General features: G+C 40.4%; 1 pseudogene; it reads left to right on the forward strand.

Moving 5' to 3' along the window:
- Nucleotides 1-1,831, forward strand: part of LOC131741050 (ubiquitin-like-conjugating enzyme ATG3) — a 146,715-nt pseudogene extending 144,884 nt beyond the window's left edge.
- The last annotated feature ends 7,069 nt before the right edge of the window (nt 1,832-8,900 follow it).

Here is an 8,900-nt window from a genome sequence, read left to right on the forward strand (position 1 = left end):
TTGATGGAGGGAGGTCTTTGAGGCAACACATACAGGTAAAACTAGAGGGATTCACCTCGAACATTCAGTTGGCGGGGGTAGGATTGGTTATGTAATTTGTGGGACCCAGTGCAAAAAGAAAACGTTGGGTCCTTTGTTCAGAAATTATAAAGAATTTCAAGATGGTGATAGCAGAAAATTAAACCAAACAAGGGAAGAAATGTGTGTGTGTGATGGCACAGGTCACTGCCCATGGAGCCAATTCCTCTGAGATGTAAGGTCAGGAGGGACAGATGGCAGGTGACAGGAACATTTAGGGGTGACAGTAATAAATTGAGATGGAGACACTATTTCCCCAAAGGAGAGGTAGACTTATCTGCCGTGAAAGAAAGGGTTGGGTATGAGAGGGTGCAGAAGGAAGGTAAAGAGAAAGGTAAATGGACGCAGAAATATGAAACACACATTCCCTGAAAATGTGCAAACTCCCCGTAAGGATAATGTAGCAGCGGTGAGCTGGAGCACCTTTGAGAGGCAGGCAGAGCTTGATTATACACCGCGGCATGCCCGTCAGCTGCCAGCCTCCCTACACAACCATTATTTGCTTATTTCAGGACTCCCTGGCTGTTCTCTAAAATCAAAGCTTTACTAATAACCATATTTAGCGTTGAACAAGCGCTTGGTATTTCCCTAGGACTTCGCAAGCACTAATTAGTTAATAATTCAATGTAGTTGAAGAAAAGGCATAAATTGCACATCTGCAAGAACCAGGTGCCTTTCTTGTTTGTGATGTAGGGAAAGGATCCTTACACCAAGTATCAGGGGTCTGTGAGTCCTGGAATTATATGCAGTGTATGAGTGTGTGTGTTTGTGTGTCTGTGTGTCTGTCTTTCTGTGTGTGTGTGTATGATTTTATGCATGCATGTGTGTACACACATGTGTGAGTGTATATGCATGTGCGTGTGTGTACATGCACATGCATGTGTGTGAAAATACCTTCATTGGGTCCTCATAGAAACCTATGGGCCAAGAAGAGTTAACAATCATAGCATTGAAGAAGAAGCTTAAGATACAGACTCAGAAAACTTGGGTTAGGACACAGGTTCAGCCACCTACGGTTTATCCAAACTTGTACATATCAACTTCCCTCTTAGTGCCAGCGTTTCCTCATCTATAACATGGAAGAAATACCTTTCTCTCATGGTGTGAAGATTAAATAAAAGTCTTACCACAAAGTCAGAATTGATCAGTGTTTCAACTCTGTCTTGCATTTTCTCATTCATTTCATAGCTGGACAGCAAAGATGGTTTAAAACTCCAAATTTGCTCAGCTATATGTGAGGAGAAAGAGGAGGAAGATGTAAGAAAAGCTGCAGATATGGAAGAATATGAAGCGAGGTGAATTGTTGGAAACAGATGAGGCTACTCTCGGTGCAAGGAAAATAGGAGAAATTTGAGAGCTAAGGCTGAGGTTGCTAGTTTGCAAACCAGAACTTATGACCTTTACGTCACTTATGGTGAGTATTACCAGATCCCACAACTATGATTGTGAGCCACGATGGTAGCCTTTATCAGTTGAGTACATCATGTGTGAAGTCAAGTTCATTTGAAGAAAACAGTGACCATTTAAATCACTGTTATCTCCCACCACTGCCTATGTGTTCAGTTCCCCCAGGCAGGCATGCCTGATGATGAAGAAAACCATAGACTGTTGCAGAAGGAAGGGTGTTCATATATATCTTCTAATTTTCTTGAAATGTGTTCAAACCATCATTCCAACAATAAACTATAACTACACTAGACATTAGACAATGAAACAAGTAGAGCACGGAAGCTATCTTAATTATTGGTTCTGATTTTTAAAGAATTTACCCATACACGTGACCATTGGTCATATTCACCAATATGTACAATTTCTCTAATAAAGGGACTTACGTGTTTATGTATTTAATTTTTTAAATGCCCCATTACAAAATGAAACAGGTGTGTGTCCCTAAGAGGACCTTACACACGGTTCCTGTTTTGTGTTTCTTGCCTCAATACAGAGTCTTCCATTCACTTGCTGCTAAGGAAATCTTGTATCTTTAATGCAGTCTGCTGCTGTCTTTCTGTTAATCACTATCTTCATGTAGATCCTTCACAGAATCTTTTAGTCTGATTGACACATTCAGAGACTTGACCACATGGTAAGGGAGAAAGCCAGGCTTCAAATTGAGATCTGCAGTCCAGTGTTCTTTCCTGGTCACCATTCAGGTTTCATTATTGGCTTAAAGCAAAATGTACTGGAAAGATCCTGAATTAGGGATGGCTGGGCATAGAGACAGTGTACCCCAGCCTCCATCTTCACCATCCCCCTCTGCCTCCAAATGACTGAACCCACCAGCTCTGAGAGCTGAAAACAGACAGACCATCTCTGGGTGGGAGTGATTCAACCCACTCACACCAGGGATTTTAAGATGTAAAGAGACCTGAGAAAGACTCACCCTACAGAATCACCCTGACATTGGGGTAGAAGGTTGATAATAGTGATCGATGACTAACAGTGAATAGATCAGCTAATAAGACAAAATTCTGGATTTGGAATTAGGCACAAACTTGAATATTTATTTAGAGAAAGAAAATAAATCACAATAAACTACATTTTTTTGTAAGTGACAGATAACACGAACATTACAAAATCCTGAAAAATAACATAATATTTGTATTAATCAGCACACAGATGCAACACTGTAATCGTTCTTACCTTTGGTTTTCTGCGTATTCTTTGATCTCCTTTTCACATGACAATGAGTATGTAGTATTTTCTGTGGGGAGAAAAGAAAGTGAACTCAGAATTTCTAAATTATTTTCACCCTGACATGGTAGAGCGAAGCTGGTTTGTTTGTTTGTTTGTTTTCCAGCTTCACCAATTCATTATTGGAAAGGCCACCAAATTGTTTACAATTGTTGTACAAACTTGAGAATTCTTCTATCAAGTTTATTTTCTATATGAGCTATGAAATTTTAGGGAACTTCAAATGTTTTCTTGTACAAGTAAAGTGCTATTTGGATGAGCAACATTCATGATGCAGGGCTTTGGGAAAACCCCGTGCAAATAAGAGGCCCTGAAGGTAACTTTTACTAGCTTCTCAGTAAATTCACAGCTGATTGCCTTACAAGGTCCCCTCTTGATGGTCCTTGAGCACCTCTTCCAACTCATTGCCTATCACATCTCCCTTTGTTCAGTCTTCTCTAGCTGCTCAACCTTCGTGTTTTCACCTAATGTTCATGCTTTATTCCCATTGCCAGACCTTTGCACAGGCTGTGCCCCCTGTCTGGAGTTCCCTTCCTACTACATAATTCTTCATTTCACTAAGTCCTTCAGATCCTCCTTTAGTCTCAGTCACCGTTCACTTCTGAATTCACTTCTGAACTCACCGTTCTGCCTTCCCTCCCTTTATCAAATCCCCCATCATAAGCTTACTTAAGACGATGCACCTCTCTCTCGAAACACCAGACACAAGTTTACATGTTGTTCTAGGAGTATTTAATTCATCTCTCTGTCTCCCAAGAGAGCTCCAGGAGGGGGGGACCACCTCTGCTTTTGTTCCTGCATTATATTCCCAGTACCTACTACACAGTATGGATCGTAATGGGAGTTTAATAAATATATACTGATTACATCTGGATAACTAAGGGAGAAGAGACATAAATTGAAATTGATCAGTAATCTCCGTCTCCCTGTGAGAAAATTTTAAAAATCTAGAAAACCAACTTTGGTTTCCCTTTGGCTTCACTTCACCTGAGTCAACTGCCTGTTGGTGGATCTCAGATATCTAGCCAGCCTCTATGAAAATATCTTCATCCTAAAACATGCCTTTTGCACTTTGAGAAACCACAGGTGTTGCTATAAATACCAGAGAAAATCAAAAGTTGAAGTCTGGGGTGAAAAGAAGTATGGATGAAACATTTAATAAAATATTTTGGGAGAGGATACAGATGTAGAGTAGCTCTGAGGAGAAGTTGAGGTTGGGCAGCTGTGTTTTCCAAAAAGATCAAATATCCCTTGTCCTACCTTCAGATGCTGGCCCAAACTCCACACCAGAGCATGGCTTGGCCTGTTTATATGGTAGGAACACTGGCTCCTGAAAAGGTCTCTCCCTCTGGTCTTTTAGTCCACGTTTCCACTGTTAGAGGTAACTTTCTTTTGATCAGACACTGTACTTCTTAGAGTTTTTGACCCTGTCTTCTCCAGCTCCATGCAACTCCCTGCACCAGGGCCCAGCCGTTTCTGATTCAGCCCCTCTCAGTCCCTGAGCAATGCTGATAAGAGGGACTCTAAGCCCACCAACGGATGGGATCTGAAATTATCAGTTCCCTTAGATTTTAAATTACACGAGACCCAGATATCTACATGCCTTTTAGCTAGTTCTTTCTTCTAATGAAGACTGGTTAGTGGGTTTCAAATTACATGCCAACTTTGTTGCTTGTCACGGGTACTTGAGAAAGATTCCAAGTTGAGCAGGCTCCAAATCGTGTTTGATTAGCAATGTCTGCTCTGATCAAGGGAAAGGATGGTAATAGCATGCATGCCGCATATTTGGTTTCCCTGTTCTAACTCCTAACATTTGGTCCAAGCCTTATGACTGGGTTTTAGCCCAACTTTAACTTAAGTTTCTCCAGAAGCTAAACATCTGCCCTGAATCCAATTGACATGCTATAATATAATATTTCACAAATGCTGCCTTGACCCAGTTTTGAAGTCATGGCTAAAAACTCTCAATTCCCCTTCACGGGTAGTTGCTAAGCCTCTACACCAACCATGTCCCTTATTGGGGTTCTGTTCTCCAGGGTCAGGTACCCAACAACTAGCTAGGGGCAGCCCCTAAACCCAGGATCCCAAGTAATTATTCAACTTATCCAGTCTCCAGAAAGCTTTCAAAATCTGCTCCATTTGCCATGCATAAGCTCCTCCTACAGCTCCAGCTTGCTGTGACCCAGTCCCCAAGGGTAACCCCCGTGCATCCCTGCATGACAGCCTTCTCTTATTCCTTCATTTGGAGCCATAAGTAACAAAGAGTTCTGCCTTTCATCTATCTGAGAGTCAGTGTGTTGTATCTGGTTATCCAAAGAATCTTTAGAGCTTATAAAACACATGTAGCCAAAGGCCTTGTCCTGCCTAGTCACTGCCATCCCTTGGGAGCTAGACGCCCCCTTCCAAAATTGCCAGGAATGTCAGTGCATTTATTTTAAATCGCAAAACACTTTGTTTCCTGGGATGATTTCTCAAGCCTCCTGTCAGCCTCCTGAGAAGCCATTTTAGCTAAAATTCTAGGTAATATTCGTTCAGTGGATCATTACTTCCACCTCTGGCATGTGAGGGTACTGTTTGGGATGGGGGACCTGCAGAGTCCCTGAGGGGTCCCACTTTGTATCTCAGGCCCCCTCTGCCCCCTCTGAGAGCTCTGGCCCACAGACAGCTGCAGAGCCCGGTAAGGATGCCACCCTCCAAGTATCTGCAGGATAGACTATGGCAAAAGCAAGGAAACTCCATTCCACCTTTTCATATTTGTAAATATTCTTCTTTTTCTTCCTCCACCTTCTCTGCTTGCCAGGTTTGCTTCCTCCCTGAAAAGAAGATCACGTCATACTTTCCTCTTCCTCCCAGTCCTTGAGACAGAATTTCTCCTCAGACTAAAGAGTGTAAACACTTTTATAACCACTACATGGTCAATTCTGAGAAAATACCGAGAATTCGGGGTAACACTGAAAGCTCTTGTTGGTATCTGCAGGATAGATTTGTTTCATTGGGAAGACAGAAAGGGGCCATGAGAAAGGGCCAGTGGGGGGCCTAAAGCAGACAGAAGGTCCCCTGATTCATATGGGTGAAGGCCAGATCTTGTGGGACAGAGCATCCCCAGGGAAATTCAAAATGGGACAAGTTCACACAAATTCCTAATGAGAGAATTTTATCAGTGGCAATTCAAACCAAGTCCTCTGGAAGATGTGCACACTGGGAGGACAGTTTCTATTTCTAGAAGCCACCTTAACCATAGATTTACAGCTTGGTCTGGGATACAGCAGACCAGGATGGCGAGGGTCTAGGACACATATACTGTGAAGGCTTTGTCAAAGAACTAAGGACTCTGATCCTGGAAAAGAGATTATCTGTGCTCAGAAAGAAAGGGATTAGAGCAGTCTCTTATTTTAAGATGATGATGATGATGATGATAAGAGCTAACATCTACAGAAAGTGTGCGTGTGCCAGACACTTTACTTCTTGTACCCCACATCAACGTACCTCATAGGGTAGGTGCTACCATTATGCTCATTGAACCAATGAGGAAACCAAGGTTCAGAGACGTGAAGTGACTTGTCCAGCTCATACAGCAATAGCCGCCAGAGTCAGCATCCAAACCCAGACCAACCTGGCACCGAAAGCAAGTCTCTTAGTCACTGCCCTACCTTACAAATAGGTGTCCACGGTGACACCAAAACTGCATCAGGTCCACAGTCTGACTTCCGGTGGGGTGTCCTCCTGTGAGACTGCCCAGACTTCAATTCCTCTAGTCCCTGCCAGCAAGACACTGGCATGGAAGTAGCCTCAGTAACGGCAGCCATGTTGATCTACAGAACAATGGCATGATCAACCTTCAGGATATGTTTCTGTGTGAAAAGTCAGGTGGAGAAAAATATGTGCTTTGATTTGGATTACCCTAGAAGCAGACTAGGAAACAAAGATTTGAGTACAAATTGTTTATTTGAATGTGATCCCAGAAAACTAGTAAGGCTATGAGAAAGTGAGATCGGGGGGAAGGGCAGCCAGTAAGTATGTGTTTTCCAGCAAGTTTCCATGGTTGGTAACTGGAGCTTCATACTTCTGGAGAACTCTGGGGGTTCGTGTAGAACATTCTGTTTTGTTGATCTGATTTGGAACCATGTACACATTTTACGTAATTATAATGTTATAATTAATTTTATAGATTAATTAATTTAATTAATATATATAATTTAATTAATATAATTAATTTTATAGATTGATGTGTATTATTTATGTATTAAATTGTAATTTTATAATTAAAATTTTATAGCTATCACTATAAAAAATAAACAAATTAAATAAATGAATAAATCTATGTATTGAGCTGGTGATACAATCACAAAGATAGAAATATGTCGGGTGATTTTAAGATACAGTAATCTGGCTATTCATCCCCTGTGGGATATGCCCAACCTAAATGAATTTAAGAAAAAAATAAAATTACACTATCTTCAATAATCATGTCATTGGTGGGAGTGTTACTCTGAGACAGTTCAGTAGGTACAAAATAAATGTGTTTGCCTTTGGGAACTGGAACATTATTCTACAGGAGAAACAGGAAATGCAGACGTAAGATCAAAGAAGGTAAGTTAAAATGATGTCATTTCTTAGCTGGAAGTTTCAATGAAAACTCAAGATATATTTTCTCTTTAAAATGAAATAAGTTATGTCCTACCTGTATCCACTGAAAAGCCCCAGAAACAGTGGCCAACCCAGTAGCAATGAACACCTCAAAACCCAAGTTGTGGGTGTCTAAATGTCATTCTCCACTGAAAGAAAAAACGGGTTGTCTAGATTTGGGAGAGAAAACCTACAAGATGAACCGGGAACATATTGTCAAACCAGACAAGAAGAAGCTATCGAAAACCATGTGGTCATGTCAGAAGGACTCAAAAGTGAACTTAAAGAGTCGCCCACAGGCCAAACGCAGGAGACTTTGATCTCAGTAAAAGAACAACTGTGACGGATTGAAATCCATCAAATACTTTAAAATTCATGCATGCAAAATGATAGTCATAACAAAATAAGCTCACTGGTGTCCTACATCGAACACTAGAGGAGCAACTCATTATTTTGAAAACTAGAAAATAAAGAAATCAAGCATTAACTTGTCTTTCCCATATAAACTGTATCTCAGGATGACAAATAGTTGATGAGAAGAAGCTTTTCTTTAAAAAGTGATTCAGAAAATGAATGAAAAAGAATGATGGGATTGAAATTATTGTTGATTAAAATGATCATCAGTGGTTGCTACCATCAAAAGAGCCAAACAGACTTCCTAACATACAGTACACTGTAGCATGAAGTATGAAGTATTTTTGCCAAAAGCCAAAACCTGAACCTGAACAAAATTCTAGATCTAACTTCTAATTTACAGGAAATACCAGGGGCGAAGGAACGTTTCAATCACACCACTAAAATGCAAACAGCAAAATGCAGACTCTGGGGAATTCTTTAAGACAGGCAACCAAGTTTTTTTAACAAGTAAATCTCAAAGGGGAAAAAAAAGTAGATCAAAAGAGACTTAAAATACCTATGAATCAATTGCAATATATAGACCACATTTGGATCCTGATTCAAACAAATAATTTACTTTAAAAACTATATAATAAAATTGGGAAATTTGAACAGATCAGATAATAAATAATTATTATTAATATTTTTGGATATGATCAAAGTATTTTGCTTGGTTTTCAGAAAAAATCTGTATGTTATAGAGATACATGCTGAAGCATTTAGAGAAGAAATAATATTTAGGATTTGCTTCAAATAATACAGGAGGGAGGGAGGATATAGAAAAACAAGATTGGGCACTAGTTAATAATTTTTTAAGCAGAGCAAAGGGTGCATGGATAGAGGTCTATTATACAATTGTGTCTACCTGATTTCTGCTTAATATTTTTCATCATACAACTTAAAATTACACACACACACACACACACACACACACACACACACATGCATTTTAAAAGTTAACAGTGGCCAATTTTGCTCCAGAGAAGAAGGGGTGGAACTGAGCTAAGCAGAGGCAAATCTGGAGCAAGCAGAGTCAGTCCAAATCATCCTTTGCCTCTGCAGAAGAGGTAGGTTTGGTGTCATCCAGGATTGTGAAGACGTCACAGAGC

The sequence above is a fragment of the Kogia breviceps genome, chromosome 14 (assembly GCF_026419965.1).
Source record: "Kogia breviceps isolate mKogBre1 chromosome 14, mKogBre1 haplotype 1, whole genome shotgun sequence".
Classification (NCBI taxonomy): Eukaryota; Metazoa; Chordata; class Mammalia; order Artiodactyla; family Physeteridae; genus Kogia; species Kogia breviceps.